The 20,270-nt window shown below is 38.5% G+C and overlaps 1 long non-coding RNA gene across 1 annotated transcript in view; it reads left to right on the forward strand.

Moving 5' to 3' along the window:
- LOC137864176 (uncharacterized) overlaps positions 1-20,270 on the forward strand; it is a 68,060-nt gene extending 47,790 nt beyond the window's left edge. The window contains exons 3-4 of the long non-coding RNA XR_011101356.1: positions 19,412-19,470; positions 20,025-20,270. This is a non-coding gene — a long non-coding RNA (uncharacterized lncRNA). The remainder of the gene's footprint in view (positions 1-19,411; positions 19,471-20,024) is intronic.

Consider the following 20,270-nt stretch of genomic DNA (forward strand, 5'->3'; position numbering starts at 1 on the left):
AGTACATGTAAAAACAACTCAGAATTATAACCAAACTGACCCAGCTTTTATGCAGTGACGGGTGTCTGGGAGGTATTTGTTGTGCCTTTCTGGCACTGTCCAGCACCTAGAGAGTGACTTTGTGTCTGTGAGCCCTGAAGCTGCTCAAGCCAACTGTACTAAGAGCAGTCTGTCCAGACTGTTTGAGCTCTAACATCAGAAACTGTACAGTAAAAATGCCTTTATTCTGATTCTTCGTGGGTTAGATCTCCCGCTGTCCTACAGTGTTTCCATGTCTCTTAGAATAGCTGGGCACACATCACTAAGGAGTTTTATTTCACATCAGTCACTAGTCCTTGATGTTGCAGTTCTGGTTTTGTTTTTGTTTTCATATGAAGCAAAAATCCTGTTTTCATTTCAACATGACCTCCAAACCATGAAGGAAAAAATGAACAACCACCCCGGATTCTTACAACTTGCAGAATCTTACCTCCTCAGAGGTTTCCTTGCTTTACTTTCTTATTAGCCTTCTGCCCTTCCTTAGATCGATTCTTGTGTGGTAGTCTGTAGCCGTGGGCAATATGCTGTTACTGTTGTTATAAGGGTTTTGTATTTGAAAACTGGTGCCAGAATTTGTGATTATTTCTCACTAAATTTCAGTTGGCACTATCATTTTTTTTTTTTTTTTTTCCATAGCTGTACATTATCTGTTTCTGATTTTATTACTCACTGTTAGCGGCTGCTCTGTCACCATCCACTTGTTATTTTACAGGTCTTTCAATTATGCTGAGTACACATGTAGGATCAATGGTGCTGCTTGACAATTTGTGAAAGGGATATCTGTCACTATTGTGATTAATTAAGCTTTGAAAACTTTAAGAACTGAGGTCTGAGTTGCAAGCCCATTTTTTCAAGCACCCCTCCTCTTCCCCCCTTCCCCCCCATTATTTCCCATATATTATTGGGGATTTTTATTTAGTTCTTACGGTAAAATGAGAATGAAGAAGCTGGAGAAGCCTGAAGAATACACAGATATCCTTTTATTTTTGTGATCTAGCTATAGATTCTGTCTCTTATTAATAAACTTAAATGAAGACATTGCATAATTGATCATCTTTAAGTGGCTGTATGGGAGAGTTTGCTCTAAGTACACTGTTCGGTGCTGGGTAACTAGAGCAGCTACCAGAGTGAATGTCTGGAATTTCTTGAATAAAATCCTTGTTTAATTTGGAGTTTTTAGGACAGCTCCCAGTAGTCTGACTGATATCCAGTTCCTGATGTTGAAAGTAACAATTTTGAAAGGTTTGGTTTCCTACATGTTGCTTTATGCTGCATGCATAATTATTTTTTAAAAATACAAAAGGTGATAAATTAGCAAAACACATGTTTGCAGCCACCAGGTTTCAATGCCTGCTTTACTGGAAGAAATTGAGCAAGAACCCAGAGGAGGGCACTGTTGTCTGCCTTAAAACTTCAAGTTGCAAGCAAATTTTTCTGTTCATGTCTTTGCCTAAGTCTGCTATCTACAAGGGGAATTTCATTTCATTTGGCCATGTAGCTAGTGTGAGTACTGGCAGCCTTTGCTCAGTAGAATTTGTGTTACTGCAATGATTAATATTAGTGGTCCTGCCTCCTGGTTAAGTCAATTCCAGTCAATGATAAATAAATTGGTGTCCTAAGCTCTGAGTCATTCTGTTCGCACATATCGTGGCACAAACTGAAATCTAGCTGATGTTCTGGCTGTTTCAAAGGAATAAGCTAGGGGTTTCCCATCTATGTCACCACTTGGTCCCGGTTTCATGTGTTTTTTCATAACAGTGCTACAAATCTCAGCTAGGGATGCATGCCATTGTCCTGTTTGTCAGTGAGGGAGCTCACCCAGGATCTCTCCTTCCCTCTGTGGAGGAGTTTTATCCACAGCTTCTCTTGGTCAGGCAAAAGCCAGGGCAGACATCTGACAACAGGGCAGGTTGTCTCAGATTCTGTTCTGAGGCTGTTAGCCCTCTACACACTTTGTGGATACCCTCAAACCCTGGTAAATGGTGAGCTGTGTAATGTAGTTGATAATCCTAATTACAGCTCTCCCTGGGTTTAAAGGACTTGACAGCAAGACATCAAGTACAGAACTGAACTTTTCTTCTCACTAGAAGATTGTGAAGAAAGCTGAATTTTGCTGTCAGATTATTTATTCAAATGGAGGATGTGCACCAAGGCTGGAGGAGCCCACAGGGTCTGAGAATATGAACTGAATTCACAGCCTCTACCATAACTGTGCCCCAAGAAACTGCGTGCCTGTGTGTGGGAGGAAAGGTCAGAAGAAACCTTTGCAAAGTGATGCAGATCAAAGAGCTCTGCCTTGGTGACAAATCTGGTTGTGTAAAGGACAAAGCCCTCTCTCCTAGTTCAGCCCTCTGAAGTTGTCTTTAGATCCGTGAAATGAAAGTCAGCTCATTGATCAAATCCCTTCAGATCCCAGTGGTTTCTGAGTCATCACTGTGACTTTGAGCATGCAGAGCTGCAAAGGGGAGCCTCTCCTTGGGTTTGTAGGGGGGATAGAAGTGCATCACAGTTGGGTAGTAAGTGTCATAACCAGAGCTCTGCTCTCAGTTCAGGAATGGTCTTTTCATGAGCTGGCTGAACCTCAGACCTGTCTTACACAAGTGTAACATTAAAAGGGTGGTTTACCAGGGGCTGTACCTTTATCTTGATATAAGAATTCTGACCCCTGTTCTGGTGATCATGAAGAGCATTTAGCTGTGTCAGGTTTCCCTAACGAACCTCACTTGTTCTGCAGTCACTGAATTTCCTAGTACTTGGGGTTCTTTTACCCTGACACCTCTTGGTATGAGCAGTGCAGGTCTTTGACAGGCATGGTACCATCTGTGCGCAGGCCACCATGGGGCTCCTGCAGTCCCTGGGCTCCTTGGTGGCTTTGCTGCAGTGCTCTTCCCCTCGTGCTTTGTGCATGCAGCTGCAGACTCAATCCTGAGGCTGCACACTTGTGTCAGAGCAATTGCCACTCTTCTGCATGGTAGCCTCTCAGTGGGCAGGTTGCATGCTCTTTTTTCTTTATTTTTTGTTTTTACAGCTGTAAAGATACTCATCTGTATCTTTGCTCCAGGAGGCAGAGTGCTTTTGATCAGAGCTGGGTAATTTCTGCTACTGCATTTTAAAAGAGAGTGTGATGTCTTTCACATGAATGTAAGATAGTATGGTTTCGTTTGAATTCAGATAGGAAATCAGTGAAGTGTGTGAAGGAAGCAGTCAAAAAAAAAAAATTAAAAAAAAAATGGGCAATACAAGAAGCTTTTGAAAGCTAGAGAGCAGCAGTGTTCCAGCAAAAACAAGCTGGAAAAAGGAATATTAAAAAGGGCAGTGTTAAATGGAAACCTAGCAGGATCACAGAACAAGTGAGCATCTAAGATTAACAATACAGCTAAGAATTAATGAGCCAACAGTGCTTTCCTCAGCCTGTAGTAATAACGCATAATGCCTATGTGGATTGCCTCCTGTGCTCTCCTCCTCACTACACCTCATCTCCCACTGACGCAGAATCATTTTGCAAATCTGCATTAAAATTGTGTGTGTGAGAGAGAGAGAGCATTTCATGGGCAACATGTTAGGTCGTTCTTACAGTGAAGCTACAGAAGCCAAATTTCATAGTCCTGAAATTTGGGTCTTCCCAGATAAGACCTTAATTCAATCCAACCTAGGAAAAAATCTAGAGAGAAGGGCAGTGTCAAAGAAGATGGATATTGGAACATTTAAATCCTTTCATCCTTTGGCTCTTTGATTGCTATAACTGCAAAGGAAAGAGAAAGGCCTGAAGCCATACCAATAAGCTGTGACATTTTATATTCTATATTCCATAGGGGATTAGATCTAGAAACTACAGAGCTGCTGGACCAAAAAAAAAAAAAAAAAAAAAAAAAAAAAAAAAAAGACTTGCAGTTGTACTCATCACATGGGGTGTTTATGATTAGATCTCTTTTATACCAGCCAAAAAGTTAAATAAATTTTCAAATATTTATCATCAATACATTTTGAATGTGACATATAATCGTAAGCTCTCAAATGTTGTCAGCCTTAAGAAGTCCAGGAAATAACCTAAAAAATGCCTCTCCAATAGAAGTGACAGTAGGCCTGTTTACGTGGGTATAACTGATATACGGTTTGCTTGGTTACTAGTAAAATGTGTACAAATGGATTTCACTGCCATGTGTGAGCTTCAATAGGAAAACATATCTATATGGATTTCATACTGTCCATCATTAGAAGTCCTCCCATATGTATCAGTGTTTTCTTGTATTTCTTTCCATTGTCTCAGAATTTTAAATGAAAAGTTTCCAAGTTTAAAATAATTTTGCTTCATCTTCCTGTTCTCTCAGCTCTTAAAAATTCTGACAATTCCAGGTTGTGAAGAATCTCAATCAAAGTAGAGGTAGCAGTGCTTCAACCCAGGTATAATAGGAAGAATCAGAATGAGATGCGAAGGTTGAGATATATCTGAAACAAAGAGACAAATACATTTATTCTAGGCATTATCTCAGTGAAATAGGTGACACTTTTGTATATCTATAACCAAGGGCTCACTCTTGCTGTTTTTTAACTCTGTCATAAATTTCCAGTGACTTGAATAGGAAAACTATCAGAATCCTACTGCAAAACAGCACTGCATAAAAAAGAAGATACAAAACAGTTCACAATATAGAAAACAAATGTGTTGTGGGCTGTATGCAACAGCACACTAGAAAATAGCTCCTAGTGCTAAAAACGGCACCCTTATTTCAATTTCTTTAAGATTGATTTGAAGAGTGATTTGAGTTCTAGCTCTGAGACCCAAGCCTAGAAAGAAGACATGCCTGCTGTCAAATCCTCTCTCTGCTCCGCATCCAGACTCTCCCAAGTCTTTTCCCTCCTGTCTTTCTTTCCAGCTCAAATTACAGACATTCTGTAACATGCACAATGAATTTATGGAAATTTCACAACCAAGTGAACATAGTCAGTTTAAGGTTACCCTCAACAACAGGACAATTTACTAAGGAACAGAATAATCAAAGCTATCACCAAAATCTGCTTGCTCAAAGCCTTGCCTGTGCAGCGTCCTTTGGTGGGAATGAAAACATGTATTGGAACAAGATTTTCAAAGCTATTTGCCTATTATTTGTTTTGCTGTCACAGGAGCTCAATAGTGTTTGTACTCTAACCCTCCAGGGACTCTCGTATGAGTAGGTTCCTCTGTTCATGGCCTACATCTAAAACCAAAAAGACTGTGGTGTTAATCTATTCCAATTCACTGCAAAACATAAGATAGGAACATTGCCCTATTTCTTTATTAAGCTCTTGCCTCCCATTTGAGTTGAATCATGCAATTACTAATTTAATTTCTACGTGGGGACAGCTTTTTTTTGTGATAGCATAACTTCAGGTTGGTTATTTTAGGAAATAAAACAGGAGTTGGGATGTGATCCTTGCTGTGCAATCTCAACAGAAGCTGAAACCACAGACTTCAAGGGAGCTAGGATTTCATCTCTAACCTCAGAAAGTCTCACAAATTAATCGCCCTTCGCATTCACTCTTGTTAAAGGTTAGAACAATCTGTTTCTTTCTATTGCTGCAGTCCAGACTACTGTTATCACTCCTAAAACCTATTAGATTTCAAAATATGATTAAGTGGATTCTTGAGGGAAGCTGGGGGGGAGCATTTTTTTCCCCTGAAAGGTTAAAATTTTCATCTGAGTATCAAGCACACAGCTTGGGAGATTACTTCTATTTTATGACAGTGCAGTGTCCCCAGAGGCATTACATATTAACCAAACCCACTGATCTCTAGATTTTAATAAACACTAAACTACTGAGCTTGTTAAAAGAATATTTTTTTTTAACCATGAATGATTCCAATGTGGTGAGAGAAGTATCCCAGTGTTTCAAACTGCCTTTTTCAAAAATTTTGCTGTCACACATAATGACTTGTTGAATCAGCTGCAAGGAGCCATGAAGAGGACAGTAGTTCTGTCTCATTAGAGGCTGCAATCATTTGAAAGGGTATTTTATTCTCAATCTGAAGAAAAGCAGAAAAGGTCAAAATTTCTGAAGGATTACTCATTCATTTGTATATTTTGCTCTAACAAAATTGAAGTGTTTTTCCTCATGACTTTATTTTGTCATTGTGGATTTTATTATTGAAGGGAATTGAGACTAACTGACCCAGTTGTGGTGAGTTATGAGCAAAGTGAATGGGAGATGATGCTTCATCCGGCATTGCATGCTCTGCGGATGCACACCTTGCTTCGCCAGCCAACGCTGACAGCACAGAGCTGCTGCCATACACCTGGTTCTTAATCATCTGAGGCTTTTTGCTCTTTTTTGTATATTATGGTAGTGTTTAGGTTACTTCCAAGAGTGTGGTTTTGCAGACTTAGCTAAAGCTTTTACCGGAGGTTGATGTTATTGAGTGGCTTTTTTTAACTGCTTTAACAATAGGAATGAAGGCTTTTGAGCTAGGGGACAGAGGAGAAGTGGCTTAACCAGCATATCTGATATATTCACAAACTGCACATAGCTTCCAGAAAGAGATCATTGTGTCATGGGACACTAGATGAAAGGACGAGATCAGGAACATTGCTTAGGCTACCCAATGCCTTCCCTAATAGTCAGTTGGCCTCCCTCCAAGAAAACACAGCCAGCTGTTTCATCTCAAGGCCAATTTAATGCTCAGAACAAACTTCAGTTTGAAGTATTATCAGAACAGAGGTAACGTGAGAGGATTGAGTGCATTACTAGCACCATTGCCAAACGCCAAGAGTAATCTGCTTGCCACTCAGCAGGCATGTTTGAAGGTGCTTTGGAAGCTTGTGTTGCTCCTCTAAGATTCCCTTACATGACAAGATTATACCCTGCAGAAAGTCACTGCAGTGTGTGCTAAAAGGAAACAAGTGCGAAAAGAGAAAAGGTTAGGATGCATCTGCTGTTTGGGACCTGCCTATGTACATTAACTAAGCTCGGTGATGGAGAGCATTTGAAATTAGCATATTAGGAAAAATTATGATACTTACACATGTATCCTATGTTTAATATACTTTGTCACTGACAAGCATGTCCCTTTGCTACTTTTCCAGCAAGCCAACTATTTAATTTCTTAACAATATTCTCAGTTTGATGCTAATGTGTCACTTAGGCAGTTGTTTATTTTGATGCATCATCAGAGACAAACATTTTGTCACTGTTTCAGAACTTGTTCTTCTGATATACCTGCTTCCAGAATAAGACGTGTGTAACATAGGTTGCTATAAATCATGGATAGAAAAGCAGTATCAGGTACAGCTTCTCTAAGGGTAATAAGACCAAAATCCTCTATTTACAGGTTTTGGATGAAGATACACTTCTAAATTAAGGTAAAATTCTGTCATTTTTTAACTGCAATGAGATGAGATGATGGAAATTCAAAATTCAATCTCATTAGTTAACATTATCCCCCAAACATTTTGTAAATGTATAACATTTCAGGACTTGCATATGGTCATGAACCAAAAGCTATACTGAATTATGAAGAAGGAAAAAAAAAGTAACAAATATGGTGTGTCATTATGAATCATCTCCATTTGCGGGTATAGGATAGGTATAATAGAAAAGAATCCTGTGTTCAGAAATAGTATTTGACAAGTTAAAGAAAAACATATATCAGCAATGGTAATGAGAGAGGTAGACTGAAGTCTGAAAGGACCTTGCACATGCAGGAAGAATGCACGAGTCTTTTGGTGGAATAAATGTGTTCAAAAACTCCTAATGCACCCATACTGGAGGCAGAAGTCTGCATTTCAATTTTATGAAGTGATTTGGAAGCCAAAACTAAAGAGCTTTTAATATCCACTTTGCATAACTATAAATGACTGCACAAGGTTCAAAAGAATGGGAAGCATTTTCTATTTATTTCATCTGGCAAAATACGTTATAATGCAGTAATTCAGTGAACTGTGCTTCAAAAATGTCGAAATTGATCATTTTGTCACCAGAATGTTACTGCCCAGCAATCTCAGACCCAGAAGGCATATTCAGAGCTGTATCCAAGAACCAAAATCCACAGGAAATTTTTGAGTCAATGCCTGTCAGATAAACAGGGTTTGAGAAGTGTGACTCTGTCATTTAATCCATCTCAAAATGTACATGTAGATTATATAACAGAAAATATATCCAAAAAAGCCCGATAGAGCTCCTCTTCTTTTTTGTAATAGTTCTAAAAATCGCTGAAGGGTGCTAGTCTTATTGCTACCTGCTGTAATCTGTTTAGAGGAGAACAAGCGTTAAGTTGAACCTGGACCTGGGAACCACAAATAGAAAACAGACACCCAGAGAGCTCTGGAAAGGAGCCCTCCAGAGAAGCCACATGTGCAGATGTGTCTTCCATCTGTGTTGGCCATTTCACTTGTGTAAGCATGCGTGACACCTCGATAAAGCACCAAGCCAAATCCGTCTGCAGCCCACCTCTCCTGCTTCATTTGTGGAAAGTGCTGAGGAGCTCACCCTTATGCTAACCTTGGAGCCACTCCTTGATACCAATGTGACGGTCACCTCTAACAGCAAACGCTCCCGTGGAGTTATTTCTTGTTCAGTTCTGGGCTGCCCTTCCATTTTTTTTCTCTCTGTAATTAAGCTTAGCTTTAGCTGTTGTATCTCAAACAGCAGACAATTGTCCTTTACAAGATTGCAGTAAAAATGATTTAACATTGTATTACACCAAAGAGACAAAGGGTGATACTAAAAACAGGCGAGTATGCAAACATTTCAGCAGGCAGGTAATCACTGTAGCCAGTAGAGTATATTTGCTAAAAGTTCTGCAAATATTTAGTAATTTCAAGGTTGCTTCTGTTATTGTACAGACTTATAATTTCTTACCAGACTATACACTCTGAGCCTGAAAACTAATTATTTCTTCAGCAGAAGTCAGGGATGGTAAAAATTAGTCAGCTTGTGTATATTGGTCCTCCGTGATTATGTGCAGTCTTTTTGGTAAGCAAGCATTTCAGAGCTCTTTAGGGATGATGCATGAGACTTTAGACCAAGTCAAAAGGGACTTCAAAAGTTGTAGGATAGTCTGTCAAGACAAGACCTCCATCTGTTAGGATTTATACTGTGACTTTTTCTAAAGAACCTAACTCCAGCCACTGAAACACCGGCTCTCTGATTATTTTGTATGACAGGGAAAGAAATAGCACATCTCACTCAAGTTCTGTTTCTGATTGCTTTTGCTGACACATAATTATAGCAACTAATTTCTGTTTGCATCTACAGTGACAGCAAGGTGCCAATAAGACCATTAAGATTCCTTCCTGGATGCTGACATTTGCAAATCTATTGTCTTGAACAAAATTCAAATCTCATACAAAGATGTTGGAATATTTAAAACGAAAACACATTCATTACCTTTTCCACTGTTTGTTTGTCTGTTTTTAAGTTTATTGTTGCTTGACAAAGCAGCCTCCTCAGCTGCCTGGAGTAAAACATCTTCTGAAGAGCGGCCAGCTGGAGGCATTGCAAGGCTGTCTCAAGTTTACTCTCATGATATTGAGACCAAAGAGTCTGACCTCACAGAGGTTCTAACCAAACTCCCAAAAAATGTTATTACTCGTCTAAGAAAAAAAACAAAGAGACTATTTTTGCTCAGTTGCACTGTAGCGTGCCAGGAGTAGCTACTGAGAGTCAATGTAGTTGCATCAATTAAAAATAATGTGAGAAGAAAATAAAGGTCACCTCTCAACCACTGGTCTTTAGGCTGTAATGACTGATTTATCATGAAGCTCTTCAAATCAGCCAACATGCTTGGTTTCTACTGAAGATTAATACCGAGTAAGAGGGTTCAAGAGAAAAGACTTTTATCCTGTCTCTGTAAGACTGGAGTGCTGTTGGAATGTTTTCTCAGACCTGTCTGCTCCAGAGGAAGCAGCATGGATAATTAGAAAGGGCACCAGAATTAGGAACTCTGCTAATGAGGTTCACATTGGTCTCTTGTATAATAGAAAGGTCAGTTCAGTTCACTGCCTTGGTTCTTCATCCAGACGATCTGACGTAGGTATGCTGCTTGCCTTTTTTTGGTCCAACATCTATTATTTTGAATCTCTCTTTCCATGTCCTTGTTGTGGTTTGAGCCGTACAAAAAATGATTTGTAAAATAATCTGAAAATCAAACTGTCGAACAGCAATATTTGGGGGATGTAAGGGGGTGCTTAAAAATATTCTAAAATGGATTCAATTTGTGCTGTCTTTCAGTTTTCTGAGCTATCAGAAATTACTGGTATAGGGCTGGAGGGATCTAATCAATGTAGAAGATGTAAATTTTAGTTTAAAAATTATGACAGGTATGATTCTGAATCCCACACTTTAAAGGAAAGTACAAAATATTTTGAAACCTGAGAAACACTGCAAGAGATGACAATTCAGAAACTACACTATGCTTCTCTGAGAGACTGTGCAAGCTTGCCATTTTATTTCTGAAGGCATTTCTGTGCCTTGCTTGTGCCCTTACTCCCAGAGACAATGTGTGCTTTAGATTAACAAGGTGTTAAGTCAAGCTAGCTGCTACCAAATCAGAAGTCGTCTCCCCCCTCCTCTATATTCCCCATACACCTTCCCTTTTTGTGAGGCTGCAGGGTGAGTCATTTACCTTGAGGCCATCCCATTCAGCAGAAGGCAGGCATTAAATCAGCTTAAGGCCAAACTGCAACCTTAACAACCAGTGACTGTTCACACTGATAATTTCCAGTAAAGGTTTCTTGTACTCCCAAAGCTCTCTCCCCACTGAGAATTCTGCTGGGCTTTTATTCTGCTTTGTTTTTCAGGTGGCCTTTATAGAGTTCTAAAGTTGTTAGTAAAAAGTTTTCGAAGAGCCTTGATCTCATAGAAATCAGCTGCAGGTCAGCAGTGAGTCTTATTGACTCATCTCTCTCTGTGACATCCCTTTCATAGGCACATATGTGGCTGTGGATGCCCAGCGTCAACTGCAATCTATTTTCAAGACATGAAAATATAAAATTCCTTGAAAAGGGACCAACCTGTGATCGTTTGGATATGGTCTCTTCTTTTCAATAACAGTAAGGAATTGAAAACATCAGTGCTGACTGGATGACTACAGAAACTGATGCATGCTGAGACAAAATAACTTCACATACTGTTCTTCTGTTTAAACTGAAATGTGAGTTGGTTTTCATCTGTAAGAAACAAAAAAAATAATAAATAAAGTGGTGTATCTATCCATATGTGCAGGGAAAGAGGAAGGAGAGATGAGTATTGAGTAGAGGACTGGACTTCTAGATAAATTCATTGCCAAAATACTGTTCTGAGTATTACTATGTAGATATAATAGTATGGAGTTTCATAGCTATCAGTGGCAGATGGCATCAAAGGTTTTGAAGAAACATCACAGTTCAGCTTGTACAAATGGTAAAATGATGGTTTTAAATTTGTCTTATTTTCTTGAAAATTGGGGATCTTTGAAGGCTGAAAGACCATATTATTCTTTAGAGTCAAAAGAAGCTAGGACTTACAGAGTACCAGTTTCAGACACTAATTTGGGTTTGTGCTATTGCAAATTCAAGGAGATTCCCCAACTTTCTCACTCAATGCAAAGGGATCTCTCTGTATGTATATAATCTCTGAGCTTAATAGGATGGGCTTTTAGCAAAACAGTGCGGTGTAGGGAAAAACTCAGGGGAAGTAACAAAGTGCTGAGAAACCTCCTGGTTCTCTGACCACCACCTCATGGGATGCTCTCAGCACTTTTGATATGATTCTGTATTTTGAATCCCCAAAGACTTCATCAGCACACACACACAGAAGTTCCACTGCTTGTCATGCTTACTTTTTAGCATGAGAGTCTCTAAGGGATATAGTGCATAGACAATACCAAAACATCTTCTTTGTCAAAAAATTCTCCAGAAAGTTAACAACTTTATCTCCACACAGAGTACTCAATAATTTTAAAAGCCTTTTTTTTTTCTCTCTTTCTCTCTTTTTCTCTTTTTTAATGGAGCTGTATTTTGTCAAAGACTGTCTTTTTGTGCATGTGTACATAGGGCTACTTCTCTGTCACTTGAATTTACCATGGGTAACCTTTCTTTCACAGAATAAACTCCCATAGGAGAACAGCTCTCCACATTTGCAATCTTCAGTGCCACCAACCAATTGAAGGGTAACCCAGCTCTTAAGGGAGAGGCTTCTTGGTCTGTTTAGCTGTAGGTATTCCCAACGTGACAAAGAAAGGGCTGAGCAGAGAAGTTCAAGAGGTTGGATCATAATGTCAAAGAACTTACCGCATTGCCCACAAGGAAATTTCAGCAGCAGAATCTGTGCAGATTTTTTTTTTTTTTTAAAAAAAAAAAGGTCTTGCCCCAAGCTACTTAGAGTCAAGTAAAACAAATTAGTCATTTCCTGCAGTCAGCTGTGCTGTACCAATGACTTGGTTAGTAAGAGAGTTCACCTAAGTCAGGAGGCAACATACACAAGAACGGCCTGAACATGAGTTTGAATTTTACAAAATGCACCTCTGTTTTTTCAAACTGATCACTAAAATGTTACATTAAAACAGTCGCATATTAAGATCATGCAACTAGTTAGACATAGAAGACTAGAGGGTCAAGTTACTCTCCACATGTTAAAGTCTACAGAAATTTCTCAGTAGGTTTTCTGCAGTTCACTTGCTGAGTTCAGTATCAGAGGATGGGTGAGTGACAAGAATTTAGGTAGCCTTTACCCAAAGGGTTCAGACAGTCCCAGGCACATGCTGTACCCCAAGCTGCCACAACAATCTGTCTCACAGGGCTAGACTTAAGGCTGGGACTGAGTAAATATGCCCTAGCTCTCAGCAGGGGCAGAGCGCTGTGCTTAGTGTAGCTGCCTGGCTTCTGACCTCCAGCAGCCTCATGTCTGGCTGGCCTGAGGGAAGAAAGAGCTTAGATCAGTCCCTGCAGAGATGTACCTAGGGAAATAGATTTAAGTCCACTGGGAATTTAAAAAGTTTCTTGAGCACTCATGAAAATCCCCACTGGGCTTCTCTCTTTGCAAATGCAAACACTTTAATAACCTGATTCCTTGTGTCTCGCTCTATTTCTTGGTCTTATTTTGCCTTTAAAGTGGGGAAATCCTGTCCTACCATAAGTATATTAAAAAAAATGAGTTCAACTAATGTAATAAAACAGGGATTGCAGAAGGGTTCATAAGGGAGAGCACAGAGATACAAATCTTATTGCCTGATTAAGCTCTGTTTAAAATTTTGAGTTGCAATATAATGTTCAAGACCAGTATATTAAAACACAATTTTCACATGTACTAGATATCACAATGTTGCACAAAGCTGTAATATATTTGTTGTCATCTAACAAAGAAAAAACTGTAATACGTAGTATGTGCCCTGCTCACACAAAGAGTGGGATTTGTGTGCATATAGATATTTCTTGGAATATAGGGTGAAAGAACACATCCCCACATGGGGATGAATCAACAGTGCCATTCTTGGTCACCGTGGTATGTGAGATGAAGAAGAAATACAGATCCTAGCAAAGATGGTCTCTATTTTTCTGACATCAAGATTTACCCCAGTTGATCTAGAAATACTGAAGACATTGCAAAATATTTAAGATCAATATTTTAACTGTTATAAATTACCTGCTAAAGATGACTGGCTCACTAAAGGTTGTTTTTATTTGCAAGGGAAACATATTTTATACCTTCCTTTGCCAGCACTGAAGTACCTATGGCTCTTTGCTTTGAGGCTGTCGTCACAGAGAAAAATCACTGAAAGGTACCTTTGCAGGTCACTATTCATTTTTCATTGAACTGAAGAATCTGCCTACTCAGGTGGTTGATGTATAGCTGGGATCTGAACCTATATTTCCAGCTGTCTAATGAGGACAGTGCTTGAGCAGCATATAACACCAGGCAGAATTACTTCTGCAGAAAATATTAGGTCACGCTGGTTCTCTCTCATCCTGCCCAAAGGACATGTCTCAGCTGAGGTTTTTGAAGTTAGAAAGTTTATGAAATTGTTTTGAGAACTTAAAAGTTCTCTATGTCAAATTCAAACTGGAAATACGGTTAGTGTATAGTAGTTGGCTGTTTGTGTACAAAGTTTGAAGAAATGCATTTTTAATCTAACCAGGGCTTTTCTTTTTTTGCCAGTATACTGCAAACTTTTTTTTTTTTTTCTGTCATCTGTGCTCACTTTTGGGAGTTAATCAATATAGGTGTGTGGGTCAGTTAACCTCTGTTTTAACCAGATGATAGTAAAGAGTTATAATTTGACTAATAACACAGACTGTCTATGGGAGACTGCTCCTGCCAGGATATGCGCTAGGATACACACAGCCTGCACAGCTATGGCTCAGAGACAAACACCTAATTACATCTTTCAGTTATGTTCAAGGAGACAATTAGAAACAGTGTCTAAAGCATCTATGCAGGCAGAAGTGGGAAAACTGGCAGTAAAGCCACAGGGTTATTCGTTGAGGGAATTTAAAGATGCAGGGAATGGAAAGCAATAAAGGAAACCTTCTGCTTCTCTAGGTTGGATCCCATTGGAAAAAGTCACAATTTCCTATTGCTGCCAGAAAGGGAAGCCACAGCGCAGGAAGCAGAGGCAGCGTTGACAGTAGGGGACCAAGTCTGGAACCAAACTTGCGATTATGACTCACGTGTGACTGTGATTCTAACTGACAAAATCTTAAATGTACAAGAAAAGTATTTTTAAATGCGTAAAAGCTTGCTTTGTCATGAGGGCATTGTTACAGACAGCTGCACTGTTCCTTGGTAGAAGGCTTTGTGTCTGTAAGGTGTCCGTGCAGGACAGGTTACATATGAGCAAGCAGCCAGAGTGGAAAAGGACCTGATGTGACTTCCACTGCAGTCTACATGGTGGTGAAACAAATGTATGTTTCACATAGATTGCTTGTTCAAACTTATTCAGTGAAATAGCTGTTCCTATTTTTTCTTCCTCTAGATTCCCAATAGGAGGGATAGCTCTTTTATTCCTCCCAGACATGTGCATTTCTAAACTGCCCATCCCTGGAATAGATTCTGTGTGATGGTCTTCTGTAACTGGATCATTTTTGTGATATTTTCTTCAGATTGCAGCAGGTAGCAAATAGTTTTAGTCACAGCTTTCAAATACTGTAATTTTATGTTCCAGATAGTGGTGTATGATGTTATTTTGACTTACCATTATACTATTTTTGGAAGATAAGTACATAATATGAAAAACAAAAACAAGAAAAAAACCTCCCACCATTAAATTATTCCAGTATTTTCCTATGAGGCTATAACACAGACATAGTGTGGAATGAAAAGAACTGCTGGATATCCTTTTTACATGAGAACTGTGATTTTCTAATAAACATAGTATATCTTGCTGAAGAAGATACATATTTATTAAAAAGAGTCATTGTTTTTTTCTCAAGGTAATGTTTTGGACTTCTGTTTGCTCCTTAAGACTGAATGAATAATGCTTATTTACACTCTGCATATAGAGCTGCATTATCTTTCATTACTCTTGCAGCCTTTCTAGAGTGTTAGGTTAGGAAATGTATTGTAATTAAAAATGAGGAGCTAGCTTTAAAAAATAGTTATCCGTTGCTGTGCCTTGGAATGAAATGTTATTTCATTTGTGACAAAAGAATAATAACCCTGGCAGATGGGTTGCTGCAGAGCTGGAAGAAAAGCTCTGTTAGAGGGGGACTGACAAAGCTGCCTGTGCAGAAGAGGAAGTCCTGTCATGGAGGTAATAAAAAAGGCACTATTTCAACTAGTTCCAAATAATCAGTACTTTAAGCTTGCCTCCTGAATTGCTAGGCAAATACCTTGGTGCTAAGATAGTAATGACTTTCCCAGTTTATTGAAATGACCTTGTTGTTGCCTCTGAGTAGGCTATTTGAAATGTGAAGTTGTGTTCAACCCAAAGTTTTAATATCTCCTGGTTTAGATGGTAAAAAAGCATTCAAACATTCTCTGTTTGCTTTGCCTGGCTCTCTCTTTAGCATGTTGCCATTGTGGGAAGGGCATTAGTAAACCTGTCATTGAAATGGGACTTTCCCAGGTCTTTTCTTCTTTGGAGAAGGGTGCTACCTCTGCCCTGTGAAGAGCTGTCCAGATGGCTTCATTGACTTCAGCTTCATAAATGATCCCACCAGAAGGCAATAGAAACAACTCTCCCAATGCTGCTGTGCTGTGACCAGGGCACACAGATTACCAAGGAAAATGTTTCTTGCCATTTTTAACCCCTTAAAACTTATTTTTACATTTTGCTCATTGCAGTCAGCAACAAGCCTTCCAATTTTTCAGCAAGAACAAGATCAAAACTGAAATAACTGGCACAAGGGAGATTAATGGAGATCCCTGACTCTACAAACTACACATGTATGGTACCCTTACATACCTGGGATATGTCCATACATGTTTGTTCCTGGATTTGTTCATTCTCCCAAATAGATCTGCAATCCTGTAATCTGTTTGCTGCAATACAGTCAAATTAGCTTTATCTGTGTAATCATAATACCAGAAGTGGGATTGCTGCAGTATCGTGGCAGTCAATATCAGCTGCGATACCATGAAAGAACTGAATGTCTAGCCCTATTCTCTCAGCTGGATTGTTACCAACACCTGAGCTAGCTGGCATGAACCCAAGGCAGGTCTAAGTTACATTACAGTCATAGCTGACAGCTATAGATGCATCCCACCAATGCACGATGAGATTAAATGTTCCTGTATCTAGATATTTAGAGAGTAAAACGAGTCTTTGAGGTTGATTGGCTGGAGCAAAATTCCCAATGGAACCTGAGTGGCATAATTTCAATTCAGCTTTTGTTATGATGAGTCTTCAACGTTAACCAATCTCTTCTCTTAAAATAGATTAATAGATTTCCCAACACTCATTCCTTTTTTTTCTCCTCTTTTTCTTTTTTTTTTTTTTTTATTCTTTTTCTTTATTTTGCAGTGGTTTTCAGCTACGTTTACAGGGGAGGAACGGCTACAGATTTGAATATTTCTGGCTTTCCTGGCCTCTTATACAAACCAGTCAGATTGAATCCCCACTATTTGCTTTATTTTTACATTCTTTTCTTTGCTAAAAACTCTATCTAAAAGAGGTGAAGCAGAAAAGCTTCTTTCAAAAATAATTAGCTAAAGTCTTTCCAGCCATATGAAAAGGAATAAAATCTAAAAAGCTAAATCTTCAATAAAGAAACACAAACCCAACAACCATAAGGCCTACTTTGAAAAGACAAAAATGAGCAACACAAAAGATTCATATTTAAATTCAATGGTTTCTTATTGAAAGGGAAGATGCCATTGAATTCCAGACCTAATCAGGATTCTTTTTCAGATTTCATAAAGTCAGACATAGCAAACTGGACATTGCTTTGCAGTTCAGCCCAAGTTGCAGATGACATCCAGTCTTTCAACTAGTGTTTTGGGGAATGACAAAATACCAGAAGGGCTGCTGATGTTCTGATTGATGCTGCATTTGAGAATAGTAAGAGCCTTACAATAAACAGCCTGTCTTCTTTACCCATTTTTAGGGGAACTAAAATACTACAAAAACTTGCAGATATTTCTATTATGAAGTCTTATTCTTCCTGGCATTCACATCCCAGACCTGTTAAAGATGTAAAGCTAAGTGTCTTCCTGAGGTTTTGCACAAAGATGCCCTCTGGAGAACTGGTTCAAAGCATGCAGATTGAGCATTTACTTTCAGGGTATCCAATTAAAAAGAAAGCAACCATACTTTTTTGATTCCTACTTGATAGATTTCTAGTACCTAAAACAGATTTCTTACTGAATTTTGAAATTCAAATATCCCAAGTTAAACTCAGTAGCCTTTCAGATTAAGCAGTGATGGTATATTAAAACTTGCTATAAGAATCGTTTGTTATTTGTATATTTTTTATTTGTCCTTGTTCTTGGATTACTTATTGATGCCTACAATGCTTAGTTGGCTTACTGTTGCTTGGAATAAATTTGCTGAGACAGTGTCAAGTAACATGCATTACTATTTACAAAATCACTTCTAGGGGAGCTATTATTCCTAAAGATGATAATGGGTTCTGTGTAAAGAGGCTGATGCTTGATTAATCATGCTTTTCTGCTGGTTTTGTAAGAGGAGGCTGGACAGGGAAGATATTTCACAGCTTAGCATTTGCAGATGTTGCTGAGAACAAAAGGTTTCACCAATAACATCTGAGCTTCACTAAGTCAGGCTGAACCTTTTTACCTGCATAAAGAGAAGAAATATTTCAGGTGCAAAGGCAGATTTAGTTCTTTGATTTGTTAATCTGTTTTCTATGTCCAAATTCGTGTTTCTTTTCTTTATTTACCCCAAATTAACAAAGGTAAATAGTTCAATATAAATCACCTTGCTAAGATTAAGTTCACCTATGCCCTTCTCATAAAATATCCCTGGAGACTCATTACATGTTTCTTCATAGTCAAGTAAGTAACAAATAACATCGATTCCATGGATGAACAGAAAACGCAGTTACTTAATGGTACTAGGCAAAGTTAGCTAACAAAATGAGATGGTTAATGCAATGAGATGTTTCAAGTAAACATCAGAATTTGAATTTAATCTCTGGATGTCCCTCAGTGCATCTATTATTTTTTATTGTAATTGAGGAGAGAAAGTAGATCTAACACTTCTGTCAAAAATACGCTTGACAGCCGCTGGCATCATGGTTACAAGCTTCTGAAGTGTTTAGGATGTGATCACCCTGTCCGTGCTGTAACATTCAGAATTGCTCTGCTTTCAGAGTTCAGAATATAAAGAGTATGAAGCAGGACTTATAACAATATACGCCTATAGGACCCTGCTTCACTACTATTGTCACATCATATTCAACGAGGAATACAAAAACTTAATACAAACCAGTGCAAAAAGTCCTCCCTAAGCAGGCAGCTGGGGAGCTCTAGGGGCCTATGACAAGCCCATAAAGTACATCTTATGGTGTAAACTAAAGTTTAAAAAAAAAAAAAAAAATCTGAATAACTTGCATCTTATCTAAACCTGCCTGAAATGCTTTGTTTGACCAAATGTGAAGGTTTTTTTCTGACAGTTTACAAGATTCAAAAAAACCTCCATCTCTTTTTAAACTACATTAACAACAACATTAAAACCTGTGTTAATTCTGACTAGCCACACAATAAATGTTTGGACAATGCACAACATAAATTCTCTAAAATGAATGCTCTGTCAACTGAGAACCCCGAGACGTTTTCTGAAAAACTCTCTCTCTACTGCTGTGTACAGACTATGTAGAACCATCATAAGGTATGCCTTGAAAACTGGTATGTTCTGGACTTTCAGTACTCCAGCTGAAGTGATTTCATTTCAGAAGGTCAAGTGTTTTTTGATGGTTAAAATCCTTCTTCTAGTTTACTGTTAAAATACGCTCACTTTCAGCTTCCTTGAGAGCTATGCAGTACTGTGAATAATGCAAAAGAAGAGGGAAGCCTACAAAGGTGAGTGAGGAGTAAGAAAACACAGTAAAATGCAAACTAAGATGATCCAAAGTCCTCTAAATATGTGTCATTTCTTAGGAAAAAATTAGGGCCTGTGATTTTACTAATCAGAACTTTTCTCTGATTTCTGTTCCTCTGTTAATTAGCTCAAAACCAAATACTCCAGGTTAGTATTTCGTATCATTTGCTACCTTTCTGTAAGAGATTTGAATGGATGTCAAATGATACTCTAAATGATGCTGATCTAATGATGATCAGCAGCATTCTGCTGTACATCTAGTCTACCCTATGCTTTTGGAAGGTATGCTAATAAAACATAGTAAACTAACCTTGTTAGTTCAACTATCAAAGGTATAGATCATATTTCTGTACTATGTTATATCACCATTTAGAAATGGTGCTGAAATCATTGTGAAACAAAGAAAATAGTCAAAGGAAGGGAATAATTCTACAAGAGTTTCTACTTCTGACATGTATGTCATCACAGATGGTTTTCTTGTTTGTTTCTTTTTCTTTTTTCTCTTTTTTTTTTTTTCTTTTATTTTTCTTTTCAGGTAGTGTCTTTGCAGAGCTGACAGGCTTGTGGACTCACCTGACGTCCACATCATGCAATGAGATTAAAGGAGATGGGGTACAAAGATAAAATACAAGAATGACTTATACACTCTGTGAAAGCATTTTGTTTTACATCATTGTAAAGAGTCTTTTGATTATGGAGTAAGGATCTAATTTCATAAGCCTTTTATGTAAGCAATCCAGCTCTAAGAAACCATGCCAGACCTCTTTCTTTTTGATGCTTT

Source organism: Anas acuta, chromosome 14, assembly GCF_963932015.1.
Source record: "Anas acuta chromosome 14, bAnaAcu1.1, whole genome shotgun sequence".
In the NCBI taxonomy this organism is placed as follows: domain Eukaryota; kingdom Metazoa; phylum Chordata; class Aves; order Anseriformes; family Anatidae; genus Anas; species Anas acuta.